General features: G+C 34.0%; 1 protein-coding gene and 1 long non-coding RNA gene across 5 annotated transcripts in view; one reads left to right on the top strand and one right to left on the bottom strand.

Moving 5' to 3' along the window:
• The window catches only part of LOC145307573 (innexin shaking-B-like), a 64,738-nt gene that overhangs the window by 14,279 nt on the left and 28,757 nt on the right, over nt 1–21,702 (top strand). The window lies entirely within an intron of this gene.
• On the bottom strand, nt 13,381–14,222 carry LOC145307576 (uncharacterized). Its single transcript, XR_013875513.1, has 3 exons — nt 13,988–14,222; nt 13,751–13,803; nt 13,381–13,578 (listed from the first exon to the last, which is right to left on the bottom strand). It is a non-coding gene; the product is annotated as an uncharacterized LOC145307576 (long non-coding RNA).

A 21,702-nucleotide genomic window follows, 5' to 3' on the forward strand; every position in this document is an offset into this window, starting at 1 on the left:
TTATTTAAGGGGTCGTTTATATGAGAATGTAGGTTTTTTTCCTGGATTTTTTTATATTACTTTAGGTCAGGATGGGCAGGGTTTTAACCCCCCCACCCCAAATATTTTTTTGGGGGGAGGGTAGTGAAGACACCCTCTTCGAAGATAGTCTACAACCTTCCCAGGACCTATGAAAAGCTTCACTATAAAGGCGAACAATATCGGTTCAGGGGTTAGCGAGATCCTTTGGGACAGACAAAAACGCTTACTACTTTATATAATACAGGATATACATACAAAAATTTTTTTTATATACTTCCCCAATGATTGTACACTAAATTTTTCCATGTGTAAGTTACAATTGGTGGTTGAAACAATTGGACACTCAACTTAATGAACCATTCAATTAAAATTCATTAAAAGTTTTTAGGCAACGAATAATAAAACGTTATTATAAAACTTTGGGGACTGTTGTAATAAACAGCCCAATAGCCCCTACCTCCCTGGGACTTCAAGCTTCACTTAAATAAGAAACTAATTTGGGTTCAGTGGTTAGCACACCGGTGTCCTGGATAGGAAACAGGTTTTTTTTTAATTACGTATGACAAGACCTATATTTCTATGACCGGGCATGTATGACGGTTCAGCACATAACTTTCATTAAATCACAGCTGATCATTTTTGTGGATTTTTTTGAAAGTTACTTTTTACCCAGATTTTCATAGTTTTTCCCCCAAAAGATCACAATATTCTCACATTTCCAGCTTAGTTATTCTAAATTCATGCAAAACAGTATAATAGATTACAGCTATAACAAGATCAATAACCTCAATTGACTATTCTAAGATTTGTAGGTAAAACATAGATCCTGGATGTGATACAAGGTTCCTCTGAGGTTCCACCAAAAAAGTTTAAACAAATCATAATCAGCAATGATTTTGTACAATGTTTTTATTGTAGTATTGACAAGTAAATCACTTCTAGACACCAAGCATATGGAGGACTGGTAAAATTATTTCATTACTGAAACCAGGGAAACTTGACAATTAGGGTTCCAGCTACTGCCCTGTCTCATTTCTTTATCCTGCCTGCATGATTCGTCCCTACCTGACTGATGCTGTTAAACTTGCAGACCAACATTATGGCTTTCACACAGGCAGGTTCACCACCACTGCCTTACAATGTAATAAAACCTTAATCAACAACAGCCTAAACAAGAAGAAACCAGTTATTAGAACAATGCCAGTTGCCATTTATCTTTCAAAGGCTTTTGACACTGTAAACAATGAGGTTCTACTGCATAATATTAATGCACTAGACTTGAAATCTAAATATGCGTACAAATCTGCCAAACAGGCTGACCTACAAGGAGGGGTCCTATACCATATACTATTCGAACTGTAAATTTCATAAATGCCAACAACTCACTCTAATTACATCTAGTATCCTCTTCTGACAACTCCAACAGCATAGGTCCCCTTATTTATCCTTATGTCAAGGACATAAAAGCTTACTTAGCAGTTCTTAATGATTGGTTAAAAGCCAGAACCCATTCATTTCTCCAGCCAAATCATCTACAATAGTCTTTACCACCTTTTCGAATGAAGCAGGCACTGTAGTCATTGTTGAAACAGTACCATAAGTCAGACATCCTAAGTTCTCAGGTGTTACATGTGACAATCTTTTCTATATCGACCATCTTGTTAAGAAGCCTAGAAACAAACTAAACCCTAAAAACAAAATGCTTTAAGCTCTCTCCACCAGAGGAAGAAAAGTAAGTCATAGTAAATACATAAAAAGCAATTTGCCAGTCCCTGATATTCTACTGCAGTTCCATATTTAGTAATGCCAGCTGGGACAGCCTACTGTTTGCTGGAAAAGCTGCTCTGAGAACAGTCATATCATGAACCAGAAAGCATTAGTTACCAGCAATTTTCTACCATGAACTGCAGTAGATCCAAAATAATTACCCAGAACAGCTAAAACCACCCTGTCCCAATATTTTCAGGTTACAATGTTTACCTGAATACCTTAAAGGCCAGAGTAAACAAGAATCTGGTGCAGTTTGTGTCTGACACTGGCAAGAATTTCACACAACTACCATCATTTCAACTGCAACCACAACCCATCAAAACCTTTAAAATCAGCCACAATACTGAACTGACTGTTTCCAATGATGATGAGCAGGAACAAACAATAACACAGGAACTATTTAGACATCAAGTCAGCAATGAACCAATATTGAGCAAGATAACTTGTCAATATTACAAGGAAAACTTTATACAGAATCATTGCTGATTCTGAAGCATGTTAGTTTAAACTTTATTGGTGGAACCTCAGAGGGACATCTTGTTACAGCCATGAACTATGCTATAACAATTCATGAGGCATGCATGAGGGACTTAAAAAGTACTTTTTTTGTGTTGACTACCAAAACAAACTTAAGTTTTGTTTAACTGTTTAGACATTAATTCAAATAACAACTTCAAATAACTTTTACCCAACTTCTAGACTACAAATCTTAGATTAGTTAATTGATTCTGAAAGATCTTGTTATTGATAATAACATAATCTTTGGTTCAGCTATCATCTATTATACTTTTCTTTGAATAAATTTAGAACGTTGTGATTTTTTGGGGAAAAACTATAAAAATCTGGGTAAAAAAGTAATTTTCAAAAAAATCCTCAAAAATGATCAGCTGTGATTTAATGGAAGTTATGTGCTGAACCGTCATACATGCCCGGTCATAGAAATATAGGTCTTGTCATACGTAACTAAAAAAAACCTGTTTCCTATCCAGGACACCAGTGAGCAGGATCTTAACGGACAGCTGACAAAAAAATCCTTACTACTTAAGTCTTAAGAAAAATTTGATTACAGAGATTATTTGCTTATAACCTTTCTAAATTGGACGTACAGACTTTTTGATAAAAGTTATAGAGCTGCTACGTTTTCAAGATTCTTACTTATTGATACAGGAATCATCTTACAAAAATTAATTTTGATGGGGCAATTTTAACATGCTGAAAATAATGATTAGGGACGTACGGACGTTTGTTGCCTTGCTATAGAGTTGCTCTGATACCAGAAAGGAAGGGGACAATGGGCTGTTTATTACACTAGTCCCCTAACTTTTTATATTAACGTTTTCTTATTCGTTGGCTTAACAACCTTGATGCTTTTTAATGAATTTTGATTAGTTGATTCATTAAGTTAAGTGTCCAAATGTTTCAACCAATAATTTTAATCTACAGAAGAGGGAATTTTGTGTATCATCATTGAGGATGTATATTAATTTATCAGCCATTGTCTTATCCCTTTAGATCCATGGATTAGAAATAACATTTGTTGGTAAATTTGCTTACAATACAATTAATATATAATTATATATGGATAATGAGTAATTTCCCTTTTATTTACAGATGCACCCCCCCCCCCTCCCATAGGGATATAAAGGGATAAGACAATGGCCGATAAATTTATGTACATCCCCAATGATGATACAAAAATTTACCAATTCTCGTGATTAGTGGTTGAAAAGATTGAATACCTAACTTAATGAATGAATCAATTAAAATTCATTAGAAGTCCTCAAAATTGTTAAGCCAACGAATAAGAAACGTTATTATAAAACTTTGGGGACTAGTGTGATAAACAGCCCATTGTCCCCTCTCTCTCTCTCTGAAAAAAAACACCAATCGGGGCTTATTACCGCATCGTTTTATAGACAGCTTTCCGCAGATATTAAAATGAAAAAAAGATTACAACCTTCGCCCCCTCGGGACTAACAAAACTGACCATTAATCTTATAATTTTTATTTTGATATTCGTGGAAAATTGTCTGTAATACGATGCTAGATATAATATTTCAGTATGGCTGAGAACCGGTTCTAATCCAGCGGATGTTAATCGGGTTTGAAGCCATACTGGAATATTTTTTTTGGGGGGGGGGGCGAAAGAATCTATTGGGATTTCTAATAATTATTATCGTATTTATTCGAATCCTTGTGGATAGGAACCGGTTCTCATCCATACGAAAAAACTATGTCTAGCATCGTATTATATCCAGCTTTCTACGAATATAAACATGTACATTCATAAGATTAAAACCAGTTTTTTTAGCCGGTGCTTTCGGCACCTCGGGGCTAAAAAAACTAGTTTTAATCTTATAATTGTAGAATATATGTATATCCGCGGAAAGCCGTTTATAATACGATGCTAGAAATAATTATTATAAGTTGACTGATTTACAATTTTTAGTTACATTTATGTATTATAACAGTTAGGGGAATAAACAGGGAGGGAGGGGTCATTGGACTGTAAATTCTACTGGTACCCAAAGTTTTATAATTACCTTTTCTTATTTATTGGCTTAACAATTTTGGGGCGAATTTTGATTGATCGGTGCATTAAGTTGAGTGTTCAAACGTTTTAACCATTAATTTGAAACTACACTACAGAAGGGGTAATTTTGTGTATCATCATTGAGTATTTACATCAATCCATCATCCATTGTCTTATCCCTTTAGATCTTAGTATAACATGAAAGATTAGCTGTTGTGTAAAAAAATTAATCGGGACTTTTACACAAATTGTATTTTTAGCACTGATAACAGATGTATAGATGTATATACAGACAATTACCTCGCTTCATTTTTCAAAGACCTCTTTCGTCTGCTTCTAAATTATTTTCTGCTACTTGGCTATGATATTACAAGCGTCACCATTGGATGATTTTCAATGAACCAATAGAAAGGTTGCACAAGACGATTGCGATGGGGAGATACAGTTATTTAACCCTTTCTCCCTCTAGTGTTTTACTCTAATGCACTGATAAACCCCTCATTCCCTTATTTAAAAAACAAATTGAAAATAATGAGAGGGAGGGGGGGGGGTTAATGCCTAACCCCTTCGGAGCCACAACCTGCGGGGGGGGGGGGCTAGTCAGTTCTAAATCCTATTATATAAAGTAGTAAGCTTTTTTTGTCTGTCCCGAAGAATCTCGCTAACCGCTGAACCGATATTGTTCTCCTATACAGTTGAGCTTCTTATAAGTCCTGGGAAGGTTTTAAACTATTTTTTGGGAGGGTGTCCTAACCCCCCCCCCAAAAAAAAAAATATTTTTTTGAACACAAATTTAAAATGGGATGAGGTCGACTTTTCCCCCTCCTACCTTGAGTGCCCCTAGAGGCTTCCAGGGGGCGTATCCGCTAGTAACACCTAAAGTAATAAACAAACTCCTCCTTACTTTTAGTTTATTTTAAATGTAGGTGGGGTGGGGGGGGGGGTCTGTCATTGCTCAACAGGGTATTTTGCGTAAAAGTGCCCATTAATAGAAATGGTCATGTTCGAGAAATGCAGAGATCTTAAGGGATAAGACATTTGACAATAATTCGATGATTATAAAAAAAAACAATACGCCATTTGTAGATTATAATTATTGGTGGTAAAATTGGGACACTGCTAACTTGTGACGTAATAAAAATGAGGGAGATGAGAGGAGTAGTGGGAAAGAAAACCCCTATAAAAGAGATGGATAATCCTTCATTTTTAAGACGTTACATGGCTGATTTGTACCAGCCAATAAAGATTTTCTCAAAGTACCCATTGTTTTAAGCCAGAACTCTTTGGGTACCAGAATAACTTACTATTGTCCCCTCCCATAGGGAAAATATAAAAGTCTAAGGGATGCTGCGCAAAATGGTACAAAAAAAATGACGTCATACTATAAAGTTGTCCAATGAGAGGCCAGTATACATTGTAATTGACCAATGGTAAAATATATACTCGCCTCTCATTGGTTATTTTATCACATGACGTCAATTTTTTTGTACCATTTTGCGCAGCATCAGTCTAAGGACCTAAAATTGTATTTGGTACACATTGTTTTTATAAACACATCTCTTATATACATTTTGGGTACTACCCAATGTAGTACAAAAGGGGTACTCTATTATCATTGGGGATGTACATAAATTTATCACCTATTGTCTTATCCCTTTAGATCCCTGGGTTTCATTTACTGTCAAAAATTTCGCGGATATATTTTTTAGACATTATAACTATACAAAGCTATAACTATAAAGCATCTAAAGGGATAAGACAATGGCCAATAAATTAATATAAATCCCCAATGATGATACACAAAATTATCCCTCCTGTAGATTACACTTAGTGGTGAAAACGTTTGGACACTAAACTAAAAAGAACCAACCAATCAAAAGTCAATAAAAATCCCCAAAGTTGTTAAGCCAAAGAATAAGAAAGCGTTATTATAAGACTTTGGGGACCTCTGTAGATAGCCCTGGAAATAACTTTAAATATGCCCCTTAAATATAGCCTAAAACCTTCTTTGGGCTGATGCTATCTATTTCTCCTTGAAATATCAGTCCATATATTTGTAAGATCTTACACATACACACACACACACACACATACATACACACACACACACACACACACATACATACACACACACACATACACACACACACAAACACATGTACACACACATACACACACACACACAGACACACACACACACACAAATACACACACACAAACCTACACTTACATACACACACAAATACACACACACACGCAAACGCCCACACACACTCACTCACACACACACACAAATATATTATAGTAAAAACAAGTATTTGACAAAAAGTTCGACCTTCCTCAATTTTTATTTTACACTTTTTGCTTCGTTTCTTTTTATTTTACTCTCTGTCTCTCTCTGTCTCTCTCTCTGTCTCTCTCTCTGTCTCTCTCTCTCTCTCTGTCTCTCTCTCTCTCTCTCTCTCTCTCTCTCTCTCTCTCTCTCTCTCTCTCTCTCTCTCTCTCTCTCTCTCTCTCTCTCTCTCTCTCTCTCTCTCTCTCTCTCTCTGTCTCTCTCTCTTTTTCTCTCTCTCTCTCTTTCTTTCTCTCTTTTTGCCTTGACCTATCCTTGAAAAATGAAAAATAAAAACTGAAACTCTACCAGAAAGTAGATGTATAACAAAAAAACTAATCTTTAGAACGTTTTATGGGGTTATGCTTTTCCAGTATGGCTTGGAAACCGATTAATATCCGCTGGATTAGAACCAGTTTTCAGCCGTAGTAAAAAATTAAGTATTGTATTGTATTATAGACAACTTTTCATAAAAAAAATCATAAAATTATTTTACTATCCATAGAAAGCTGTCTATCTTACGATGCGATAAAAGACAATTATTTTAGTAACGGACAGACGGACAAATAGACGCACATACCTTATTTATATAATTCATATATAATAATTATTTGTTGGCTTAAGAAACTTGAATTTTGATGTTTCTAACAATGATTGTAATCAACAAAAGGGGTTATTTGGTGTATCATATCATTGGGGATGTACATCAAATTATCGGCCATTGTCTTATCCCTTTAGATCCCAGTCTACTACGTCCTTTCTTCTTATTTGGCTATTACTTACTAACTCGCAGGGATCTAAAGGGATAAGACAATGGACAATAAATTGATATGCCACATCCCCAATGATGACACACAGAAAACTGTCCCGAATTTGTATTAATTTTGAGGAACAAGACTCCAGTGACGTCATATTTTTCTTTCCCGAAAAAGGGAAGGGGGAAAGAAAAAAAAGGGAAGGGGGGAAGAAAAAAGAGATGAGAGAAAAGGGGGTTTTCCCCATCTCTTTTGAAGAGATTTTCTTCCCCCCTTCCCTTTTTCGGGAAAGAAAAATATGACGTCTCTGGAGTCTTGTTCCTCAAAATTAATACAAATTCGGGACAGTTTTCTGTGTGTCCCAATGATGATACACAAAATTGGCCCTTCTGTAGAATAAACTTGGTTGAAAATGCAAGTTATTATAAAACTTTGGGAACCCAATGTCATAGAGGGAGGAGCCATTGGGCTGTTTTTGACACTAGTCCCCAAAGTCTTATAATAACGTTTTCTTATTCGTTGAGTGTCTAAAACTTTCAATCACTAATTGTAATCTACAGAAGGGGTAATTTAGTGTATCATCGTTATGGAGGTACATCAATTTATCAGCCATTGTCTTATCCCTTTAGATCCCTGAGTTCATAGATCTAAATGGATAAGACAATGGCCGATAAATTGATGTACGTCCCCAATGATGATACACAGAATGAAACCTATTCTCTATATTAGTGGACACTTATTTAACCAACCAATCAAAACTTAGGTAAAAGTCCCCAAAGTGGTTGAGCTAACGAAGCAGAAAACATTATTATAAGACTTTGGGGACTAGTGTAATAAACAGTCCAATGTCCCCTCCCTCCCCATTTATGAACCTTGGGTAAATTATTGAAGAAGTTGTCCTCGATCCAACGAATAAGAAAACGCTATCATAAAATTTTAAGGACTTTTATAAAACTTTGGAGACTAGTATAAAACTTTGGGGACTTTTAAAAAATTTTTGAGGATTTTTATAACAATTTTGTTAACTTTTATAAAACTTTGGGTACTTCTATTAAACTTTGGGGACTTTTATAAAACTTGTGGGACTTTTATAAGACTTTGGGGACTTTTAAAAAACTCTGGGTACTTTTATAAAATTTTTAGGACTTTTATAAAATTTTGGGGACTTTTATAAAACTTTGGAGACTTTTATAAAAATTTCGGGGACTTATATGAAAACTTTAGGGACTTCTATAAAACTTTGAGGACTTTTATAAAACTTTGGGGACTCTTATAAAAAACTTTGGGGACTTTTATAAAAACTTTGGGGACTTTGATTAATTTTGGGGACTTTTCTAAAAACTTTGGGGACTTCTATGAAACTTTTAGGACTTTTATAAAAATTTGGGTACTTTGTAAAAACTTTGGGGACTTTTATAAAAACTTTGGGGATTTTAATAAAATTTTTGGGACTTTTATAAAACTTTGTGGACTTTTATAAAAACTTAGGTGACTTTTATAAAAACTTTGGGGACTTTTATAAAACTTTGGGGACTTTTATAAAAACTTTGGATACCTACCTCCCTGCTGACATGTAAATATCTTTACTCACATCACTTCCGGAAAAGTTAGTTGCAGGGAGATAGGGGATAAGACAATGGAAGATAAATTAAAATGCCTCTTTTCCAATGATAATAAACAAAAATACCCCCTCAGTAGATTATAATGCTTTGCAAAGAAGGAGGGGACATTGGAGCTGTTTATTACACTGGTCCCCAAAGTTTTATAATAATATTTTCTGATTGGTTAGCTTAACAACCTTGGGTTTCATTGAGTGTCCAAACTTTTTAACCATTAATTGTTATCTACATTAGTGGGTAATTTTGTGTGTCATCATTGGGGATGTACATCAATTTATTGGCCATTTTCTTATCCCCCTAGATTCCTGATTTGATGTCTACTTGGCTTTTAGTAAAAGAAAAAAAAAGTATTAAGTATTTCTTTATTCATAGACAACAAGTAACTAAGGATCTAAAGGGATAAGACAATGGCCGATAAATTGATGTACATCCCCAATGATGATACACAAATCATACCCTTCTTTTGATGAGAATTAGTAATTTAAATGACAACTTAATGAACTAACCAATCAAAATTCACTTAAGTTGTTAAGTCAACGAATAAGAAAACGTTATTATAGAACTTTGGGGACTAGTGTAATAAATAGCCCATTGTCCCCTCCCTCTCAGACAAGTAACAATCATTCCCATAAATCTAAAGGGATAAGACAATACAAAATAATCTTTATAATAAAGTAACAGGATGTCTCTGTGTTTGTACCGAAGGATCTCGATAACCACTGAACCAATATGGTTCTCCTTTACATGGTATCTTCATATTAGTCCTAGGAAGATTTAAATTAATTTTGGGGGAGGGTACCACCACTTTTCTCACCTCCAGGACGCCTAGAGGCCTCTAGGGGCATAGCTGCTAGTTATAAACAAAGTGAATCTTTTTAGCAGGGAGGGATGGGACATTTGGCTGTTTATTTCACTAGTCCCCAAAGTTTTAAAATTCCCTTTGCTTATTTGTTGGGTTAACAACTTTGGGGACACTATAGAGCAGTGTCATAAAAAAATAAACATTAAACTAAATGAAAACACGAAAAGTTAAAAAAAAATTTAATGTGGAAATCTAGGAATCGATATTAGTATTAAGCAAATCTTAATGAAACTTAATGGGAATATGTAAAATGTTCCTACTCTATAATTTGAAATGTCCGTCTGTCCATCCGTCTGAAACGTTTTGGGGGAAACGTGATTTTCTAGGCTCCATTTAGAGATAGACGCCTAAATTTTTTCATTTTACGAAACTGCTCTATAGTTTACTTTTTGCCAGATGTCAATCCATAATTTTTGAGCTTTGCTACTTATGGATGTTGTCATCCTTGTTTTAATGTATGTATGTAGGATATACTAGAGTTGGCTCAATATAACTATATCGCTATTGGCTAGTTTTCTATAAGTACAAATCTATTATCTATTTCTCAATAAATCTATTTTCCTACCCCGCCATTACTATGACGTGTAGCAATAGTAAGAATAAACAGCTAAATATTCTAATAAAGTGTATTAATTCAAGACAAGTTAAACATACAATAATAATATTAAATATAATAGCAAGTATTCACTTTTGGGTTCGTGCCGAGTTGCAGAGCAAAGGTCTTGCTCCGAAACGGTTGACACAAGAACTAAAAGCTAAAATACAAAATACATACATTGCTCTCAAGTCAGGAAGAAAGGGACTATACATCACATTTCTCCCTGGCTTTAACATGAACATGGATTTCAAAACTGTAATATTTCAGATTGAATATAACAATATGTTTATTACATGTTAATTATCATATATATATTATAAGTAGCATTGAATGCTTATTAAATAGATAATAATTGATCTGGTATGACACCTGCCATATTTTTTATTTTATTTTTTTTTTTTTATTTTATTTCCAGATCTTTAAACACTTCATATACATTTTTTTTATTATTTTGGTTCCTTAGAACTCTTTTGTGTTCTTTTTTTTTTATATATATTCCTTTTTTCTTTATGTGTTTTTTTTTTCTTTTTTAATATTTTTAAAAAAAAAAACATTGATTAACATATAATCATTGAAAATGCATTGATTAACATATAATGCATTGATTAACATACAAAACATTGATTAACATATAACCATCAGATTTAAAACATGGCATTATAGAGCATTAATATAAAACATTAATTTTGAACCTTTTCGAGACTACTACTGCCTCAACAAATACTTAAACATTAACACATAAAATAAAACTATGAATTAACACACATAAAACTATAATTATTCATAATCATTGATCATAATATTCATTTTCTTTTGCCAAATTTTTCTTGATAATAGTAGTATCATTAATATCCATCAATCCATCATTATCCATCAATCCATCAATCATCTCACAAATGACATAACCATACCAATGCTACAACACCACAAACGATATAACCATACCAGTTGACCTTAGCTTAGTTATAAACTGGTTTCCACTTAGCAACTGTGATTTTCTCAAACAACACAACAGCCATTCACCTCCACCACAAGAAGCCTCCAATCTCTTCAAAAAAATTGGGATCGAATCCTTTCTAGCATCGACTCTAGCTACTTCCCAAAATTCACCCTTTCCTGATTCAAAATACGTTGCTGATCCTGCAGGTTAGCCAACCAAGCATCTAACTCAACCATTCTAGTAGCCAAACCTGCCAAATGTTTGAGGTCTCAGGTCAAAAATCAGAACTGCTGTTCACATTTATCATCCAGGAGATTATATCTATTGCATAGTCAGGCATGACTTAAGCCTAATAATGACAACCACAATAACTGCTATTAACATCTCTGTTAGAATCCAAAAATCGACATGTCATTCAAAATACAGAAACTGCCAATGATTTTCGTTATAACAATGATGCTACTGTCGACACTCCAACCAATGATAACGTTGAAAACAATGAACAGAAACAACAAACACAGAGAAAACTGCAGCCGAACAAAAGCAACCAAAACCTTCGCCATAGATTGATTTGAAATCTAATCCATTTCGTTTTTCAATACTAACTATCGACAAAAACACCAGCTATTGACAAGTAAGATATCCAACCTGGCAGTCAAATCTACAACAGTCACATCATCTTTAAGCCCCGCCTTCTTTAGAACAGCTAAAGTTTCACTAACCAGCATTTTACTTTAACTGCCCACTGTATTAACAACTTACAAATATCCGTTTTATCAGTCATAAATATATTTAAGATACAATGCATGCTATTTTAAAATTCTGCACAACTTCACAATAGCTTCTAGCCCATGGTGTATATCTCTGTATATCATTATCTATCAACTAAATACTTCTCATTTTGACAACTGTAAAAACATCTCTTTGTAGCTACCTGACTCACTGTGCATTTATTTGCATCATCCTGACACACTGTGCACATCTGTTCAAAATAAATATCAACATAATTCGTTTAGCTCTTTGTATCTACCTGACTCACTGTGCATTTATTTACGTTATTCTGGCACACTGTGCACATCTGTTCAAAAATGTTACAATATCAACATATTTCGTTTAACTCAATGTTATTTCATTATCCTTGACATAAAAATCCTCAATTTTCAAATTAAGCTTCAAAACTACTCTCCGACGTCTTATTATCCACAACTGTTGCTTAAATGCTTAAATTTAACACCTCCAAGTCTTCAAAACTTTTCAACAGTTATTATAAATCTAGCAATCTATAAATCTAAATTACTTTTCTTCTCCTTGGCAGCAGTTGGACTGTTGATTGAAGTACTTATAACAGGTTGAGAAAGGGTTGCAACAACAGTACCAACAGATTGACTTGCTTCAGTAGGATTATGATTATCACTATCACCAGTACCAACAGATTGACTTGCTTCAGTAGGATTATGATCATCACTATCACCAGTACTATCATTAGTTGCATATGATTTGCCACTACTGGTTGATTTAAGATTCTTCTTGCCAAGATCAGTAATAGTCTTCCCATATATAGAGATATCATATTCAAGCTCAAAGATAGCTTTATCAATCATTGTTTGCAAGTATTTAATCTGTAACATCATCAGCTCTCCTTTTACTTTCAACTCTCTTCTTCAGCTCGAGTACATCATGAGGAAACATATTCTGTTGCACAATAGACAGAATATTAGTAAATCCATAAACTCCAGCAGCAATAGCATGTTTTACAATATTACTGACCAAATCACTAAACAATCCTGTTTAGCTTCCTGTTTAGCTTCCTGTTTAGCATTCTGAACTTCAACAGACTTCACATCTAATCTATAAACAGATTCTCCAGCAGCAATAGCATGTTTCACAATATTACTGACCCAATCACTAAACAATCATAAATAACGCTCCTTTAATAAAATTCAACATATAATCGGTCATGTACCATAGTATATCATGTACCAGCCTCCACTCTCTCTCCACCAACAATTCAACATATAATCGGTCAGAGCAAAGTGTATCATGTGCCAGCCTCCACTCAAAATACCAAAATACCAATGTCAACACAAAACAATGGCCAAATTCAAAACTAGATTTCAGTCACCACCAACTACTTCTCTTGCGGCCGATCTAAAACAAAATACAATCATTTTAGATGCCAAAACTTATTTAATACATATTTTATTTTCACTCAACAAAATAAAATAATTTCTTTAACATGTATTAGTATATATAACATTAATCAAATGTATATCAATATTGAACATCATTAAAAAGAAAATCTTAGCAAACTAAAACTCACCAACAGGTAATACTGTATCTCAACCACCATAACTACTCCTCTTTTCGACCAATCTAAAACATAATACAATTATTTTAGATGCCATACTTAAATGTTATCACTTAACAAATAAAATTTCAACATGTCTTCTTAAAAATGTATTAAGAAATATAATATTAATCAAATGTTTGTCAATAATCGAGCAACATAAAAATAATTCTTAATACAATATATTAGTCTAATACAGTAAAAATTTACCTAATTATTCTATGAAATATCTGAATAATAACTTATATCATCCACAACTATTTTTATGTATTAGAATCTTGAAAGTTGAAGCACAACTAACTATTTTTCTCTATACCTGAGAGCACTTTCTTGCGCAGCTCAACTTTTGCGCATACAACGCCCAACTCCTGCTCATCATTGCAGCTACCTCTCTGCACCACCCCATCTTGCGCATACCAACTCCGAGAAACAGTGCAAACTTTCCTTGCCAAATTTTTGCCCACCCCCCTTCTCCATGAAGAGAGACAGCTCCACACAAATATCTAATGCATTATAACAATTTTGCTTCATGAAATTCTAAGCTTAATAAATAATTTTGCTGAATCAACATCACTAAATTGCAATATATACTATTCTATATCGAGTATCCTTAACAAAAAATTTAAGTTAAACAAAAACTTAAAAAAAAAACTTATTTTGATTCATCCAAAATTTAGCAACACATAATGTTCCAATTTCAAGTTTGAGTGCAATTTGATTGACCACCCTGTGTTATTAATATATTTGTTTTTTCTATAATCAAATTCGGTCCGCCCATCCATACGACCGTTCGTCCTTCCGTCACTCTGTACGTCAATCCTTTTAGCTTTTTCCGTTAATTAATACATGTCAGCATTGTCCTATCGCTTCCAAACTTTACATGATGATTTCTGCAGCAGGTAAGTACAATTTAGAAAACGTAGCAACACTATAATCATTTCTATGACGTCCATACTTCCATTTGTAAACATGTTGATTTGACCACAAATTTCTATATGATCTAATTATCCGATTGTTTTGATGTATATTGATTCCTGGGACAACAACGTACAATACTTATGATTACAATGTCAAGCATCCAATCACCCTTCAGACAACCAACACTCTGAGATGCACAACCTTTTTCGAGAAATTTTAACTGTGCATGGTATTGAATTGCGTCTGTTTTGGCCCAAGGCATTCCCTCACTCTAACTATTTACTTCTAACTATTTACTTCATTTACTTCAAGTATCTGACATAGTAGCAGTGAGAACCATTTTTAACGTCTGTGCATGGTAACGAGTTTCACCGGTTTTGGCCAAAACATTTCCCCCACTTTAACTTTTACGTCACACATCTCACATAGTAGCAGTAGGAACCATTCTTAACTTTGTTAGTTATGACTCAGTGTCAGACCGAGATTCAAACCTATCACCTACCCAACGACAAGTAGATGCCGGTTTACAAGCGAAGCCACTCTATAAGCAAGTTCATAAAATGTAAGTAAAACATCAATCTGTATCAATCAGTTCTTTTTTTAACAAATTTACTTACAATTTTACATCGACTCTTATACACTTATTTTCTCAGTTTTGACACTATACAAGTGTTGATGTTCGTTTGTCCTACCATTCAATGCTTCGCTTTTGTTAATGTTGTCTTCCTTGTTTTTTACAAAGATTATTAAGTTCTGACACTATGCAAGTGTTGATGTTCGTTTGTCCTACCATTCAATACTTCGCTTTTATTAATGTTGTCTTCCTTGTTTATTACAAACAAATTTGCTTACAATTTTTGCATTGAATCTTATACGCGTATATTCTGATTATTTAATTTTGACACTACACAAGTGTTGATGTCCATTTGTCCTGCCATTCCATTGCTTCGTTTTTACGGATGCTGTCATCTTTGTTTTTATACATCATATCCTCATTACAATAAATATGAATATTAATATCCTTGGTTTATACATCATATTCGAAAACGTTTCAATTACAATAGAAGTCATATATAAGTCAAACTAAACTTGCAACATTTAACCACCAAGTCTAAACAACACATTTAGTATTAATCTATATTGCATCACCCATCATTGGATATAATGTACAATGGATAATAATATATCCATTGTACACACATCCAACAAGTTTTCTCTTCTCTCCATACAAATATTTTCAACAAACATCCATAAATAATATATCCATTGTACACACATCAACAAGTTTTCTCTTCTCTCCATACAAATATTTCCAATAACATTCATTTCCTACTATACAAATATTTCCGATAATTCATTCATATATATATAATATGTTCATTATACATTTCAATTCTGCATATCATAATTAATCCACATATAATATGTCCATTGTACAATCCAATTCTACACACATATCTCTCTCTCACTCTCTCTCTCTCTCTCTCTCTCTCTCTCTCTCTCTCTCTCTCTCTATCTCACATCATAATCAAATACTGAATAACAATTTTTGCTTCATTAAAAATTTTTGCTGAGTTATGCATTCCAATCTTAAATCGCCATTTAATTGTTTAAAATAAATCTAGTTAAATCCACAAAAATTCCGCTCACCAATCAAATATCACATTCTTCTGATCATGATGACAAGTATGTATCAATCCAAATCAACGTAAATTCAAAAACAAAACAAACAAAATTTCTGTTCTATCTATAATAAAAATTTCGTACTATGAATAATATATCACAGATCAAAGATCACATATCTATCTTCACGCAAGTACAATCGTTATTATTCATAGCACATTTTAACCATATTCAAAATATTTTGTTTCCATACATATAAACTTAAGAGTAGCTTTACTCTTATTTATACATAAACCGCAATATAATTGTTTTAAAATTAAATACTTAGAACCATAATAACTGACTCAACTTTTAAAACAATTTACAGCCTTTCATCAAAATTCTAATACCTTTTAAAGTATCTAATTTCAAATTTTTATCCAATTTTCATAAAATCACGATTTTAACATTTAATAAAATCAATTTTCTTCCATTAACAATTTTACAAAATTGTATTCCTATTTTCGTTGAAATTAATCCATCTTCAATTTTTTTTATTATTCTTATCTCTGTTAGACACCACAATAGTCTGAAACAAAAATAAATATATCCAAATATCCAATTCCAGTGTAACAAAACAAAAAAAAATAAATGCATATATTTTGATTTTCATAATAACATAATCTCATAAACTCGTATTCAATAGTTAACAAAATGTTATATTTCCAGAATTCAAATAATTACCATAAATCAAATTATTTTCCATCACAAACTTTATAGAGTTGCTGCGTTTCTCTCCTTATTATTTAAACAATGTCAGCGCTTTCCAAATTATATGTTATAAATTCTAATCTTGTGCATGGACACCACAATGGCAGATAAATTAACATTTATCCCACTAATTCGAATAATATCAGAGATCTACATTGATTAGCAATGGATACAACAATGGAAAATAAATTGACGTTCATTCCCAAAAAATCGAGTAAGATCAGTAATATACAGGGATATAACAATAGCAGATAAATTTTCGTTCATTCTAGAAAAAGTTGCTCCACAAATAATCTATATGATTTGTAACATAACATCTCCAAGTTAGATCAGTAATATACATGGATATAACAATAGCAGATAAATTTTCGTTCATTATAGAAAAAGTTGCTCCACAAATAATGAGTTTTATTTCCTCAATAAAAATACTTCCAGAAGCACAACTTCTATACATTTTTATAAGCCGTCAAATCTATCAGATACAAAACTTATTCAATTATAGATATCTTAATTGCAAAACTACAAAAATCGATCGCCGCCACACCGCCGTCAAATCGCCGTAGTACATGTATATCCTTCTGATACAATCCAAAACTGTAGAGAAAATCCTTCTTCCCTGCAAATTGTAGAAAGAAATACTCGTTTAATCAATACACGTCTGTCCTGAATGAGCTATAGAAAGAAATACATGTCTAACAATATACGTCTGTCCTTGTTTACAATACATGTAATCCTTGCTTCCCTGCAAATTGTAGAAAGGAATAAACTGTAGAGAGAATACATTTTTAACAAATTTTAACAATACTCAAAGAAATACATGTCTAACAATATACGTCTATCCTTGTTTACGATACATGTAATCCTTGCTTCCCTGCAAATTGTAGAAAGGAATAAACTGTAGAGAGAATACATTTTTAACAAATTTTAACAATACTCAACTGTCCTCGTCTCCAAACTATAAACTATAAACTATAAACAAACTATAAAAGGATATATTTTTAACAACACATGTCTATCCTTCTCTCCCTGCTGATACATGTCCAGGGCGGCACCTTTTCCCCTTTCATGGTGTCCTCCACCAACATAGTACATGTCCAGGGCGGCACATATCTTTCCCTGGACATTATGTTGGTGTCCTCCACCCACATGTTGTCCTGCAATGTCCAGGGCGGCACCTTTTCCCCTTTCATGGTGTCCTCCACCAACATAGTACATGTCCAGGACGGCACATATCTTTCCCTGGACATTATGTTGGTGTCCTCCACCCACATGTTGTCCTTCACTAGACAGGATGGTGTCGTGGTGTCCTTCAATGGACAGGATGATGACATGGTGTTCTTAACCATCACATATCTCTCCTTCACCAGGGGTTTGACCTGGTTCACCATCTCTCCATTCTTCAAGCATAACTGGTCCAGGAATTCGACCTGGTCCAGCATCACATGTCTCTCCTCCTCCAGAGGTTCGACCTGGTTCACCATCTCCTTGACTGTTACCTGGTCCTCTCCACCTATACACTCTCCCCCCCCTAACCTGTTTGGCAACACCACCAAACTTTCTTGTTCAAGGAAACACAATTTTTCATTAGCAATTGGAACTATGAAATTGTCCATAGAAAGTGTTGGCAACACCACCAAACTTTCTTGTTCAAGGAAACAAAATTTTTCATTAGCAGTTCGAGCTTCGATCTTATCTTCATGATCTTGCATTCCACCAAAAATAGTTCGAGAACCACTAGCAAACAATTTAGGCTTCTCCTCTGGTACAGATCCTCCAGCCGTCCTCTGCCAAGGCATAGAGTTATTCAAACTATTCTGCTGGGTATTCAAACTATTCTGCTGGGCAATTCTATCCAAAATTCGCTGCTGGCCAGTCATAAACTCATCAACAACCGTCACATTCTCGGTTTTGATATCATTATCAACACTAGGCACCACCACCTTATTAAGGCTATCTTCTAAATCGTCCATACAAGTAGCCAGTCCAGTAACCGCAGCACTGTTGGTATCAACATTATCCGCCAACTCCTTAACATGCTTCTCCAGCGGCGATACACGCCCAGCCATCCCCGCCGCCACATTATCAATTCTATTATTCAAAGAATTAAACAGAGACACCCACATGTTGTCCTTCTCATCCTGAGACAACTTCCTCCACTCATCAATGGTCAAGCCCATTGTTCCAACACAAAAAATACCTGAACAAACTAAAAAGAAAAGAAATAATACAATTAAAAGAAAATCTGAGCTATAGATTCGTACTACACTACTGCGCCAAAATGACGTGTAGCAATAGTAAGAATAAACAGCTAAATATTCTAATAAAGTGTATTAATTCAAGACAAGTTAAACATACAATAATAATATTAAATATAATAGCAAGTATTCACTTTTGGGTTCGTGCCGAGTTGCAGAGCAAAGGTCTTGCTCCGAAACGGTTGACACAAGAACTAAAAGCTAAAATACAAAATACATACATTGCTCTCAAGTCAGGAAGAAAGGGACTATACATCACAACTATCTAAAAGAAAGAAGTAAATATTAATTAATTTAAATGATTTTAAAAAGATTTTTTCAATTATATTTTTTTCACATTACCATCACCAAAGGGTTAATATGATTAAAATTTTAGTTTTAATATTTTAACACAAAGGAAGTGTCACCACAATCGAATTCTTTTAAAATACAGTTTTCTTAGATTTACTCTATTATGAACAAATATTTATTATTTATGAAATAAGGATTAAATACTTCAATGTAATATCTACACGAAGTGAAAAACTTAATTCATTCCATAAACAAATAGAATAAAGGTCCTATCGCTTTGGTCAATGAGAGTTTAATGAGGATTATTGGAGCACTATGAGTTTTAAACACTTTACCATTGGAAGACTCGAGCTCATTTATAGACGTTTATTTCTTATATAGATCTGTCATGGATCTTGATGCAATAAAGCAGGCCGTTTTGTAAATGTTACAAATTGGAAGATTTCATTAAATAAAAGTAATCGCAAATATACTTAGTAAATGACATGGATGTTGCACCAGATTTTCATACACTCTGGCCAAAATAACAATACCCATTCCTTTTACACCATCCCCTCCCCTTCTACTGAATGAAAAAAAACCTGACCAATAAATGAGGTCTATGTTAGCAACCTAAATATGACTACAATTTTTCTTCCTGTCAATATATCCACGTTTTTTTTTGATCTATTATACAAAGTAGAACGATGTCTGTCTGTCTGTTTGTCTGTACCAAGGGATCTCGCTAACCGCTAAATCGATCGGATTCTCCTTAACAGGGTAGCTTCTCATAGGTCCCGGTAAGGTTTATAACTATTTTGAGGGAGGGTACCACGACCCTCGCAAGAGAAATCCCCCCCCTCCCCAATTTTTATATTTTCTTTCAAAATCTAAACTCCCCTTCCTCAAGTGCCCCTAGAGGCCTCTAGGGGCGAGGCCGCTAGTATACATTATAGTTGTAAAGATATAAGAAGGACAAAGGGGGGAGGGAGAATGGGGGGGGAGGAGGGGTATGTTAAGTGGAAGAGCACTAATGGGGGGGGGGGGTGTCTCTTGGGAGTATTTCTTTTTAGAGTCAGATGAGAGAGGGAGGGGATATTGACAGCAAAAATAATCTCCCCCCCCCCTCACTTTTCATCCACATAGGATCACGCCGATAAGATTCTTCAAAAAACATTTTCAAAAATCAAAAAATTGAGGCTGGGGGGGGGGGGGGGTTATGGGTCTCCTTAAACCATACTTTATCAAAATGACAAAATTAGGTTTTTTTTTGTCAAACTATTTGTTGTGGCTTTTTAAAACAATTTAGCTTGAAGACATAAATAAAAAGGAAGGGAGGGGACATTGGGCTGTTTATTACACTAGTCCCCAAAGTTTTATGATAGTGCTTTCTTATTTGTTTATTCAACAACATTGGGGACTTTTATTGTATTGTGAATGGTTTGTTAATAAACAAACGTTTCAACCAATGATAATCATCTACAGAAGATATAATTTTGTGTATCATCATTGGGGATGTACATCAATTTATCGGCCATTGTCTTATCCATTTAGATCCATGAGTACATATATATGTACTTGTAGGATTGTGACAGTTTTTTTGTAATAATTTATATATAAAAATAACAGGATGTGTGTGTGTGTATGTGCATGTCTGTACCGAAGGATCTTGCTAACTGCTGAACCGATATGGTTCTTCTTTTTAATGTAACTTTTAAGACTTTTTGGGGGGAATGCACTAAAATCGAAAATGTAGGATGGCAATTTTAAGTTTTTTTTAATATTCGTGGAAAATTGTCTGTAATACGATGCAATTTATGATTTTTTTAGTTTAGCTGAGAACCGATTCTAAACGGTCTCGAAGCCACACTGGAAATAATTTTCAATTATTTTTTTATCAAATGCTATTCTGAATTCAAACTGCTCTTAGTTAAAATAAAATATTTCCAAAAACATCAATCACTCTAACTATTTTTCTCTCTCACTTTCCCTCTCTCTGTCTGTCTGTCTGTCTGTCTGTCTGTATGTCTCTCTCTCTCTCTCTCTCTCTCTCTCTCTTCTCTTTCTCTCTCTCTCTCTCTCTGTCTCTGTCTCTCTCTCTCTGTCTCT

This window comes from Acartia tonsa, chromosome 15 (assembly GCF_053477335.1).
Source record: "Acartia tonsa isolate MP-2025a chromosome 15, ASM5347733v1, whole genome shotgun sequence".
Lineage (NCBI taxonomy): Eukaryota > Metazoa > Arthropoda > Copepoda > Calanoida > Acartiidae > Acartia > Acartia tonsa.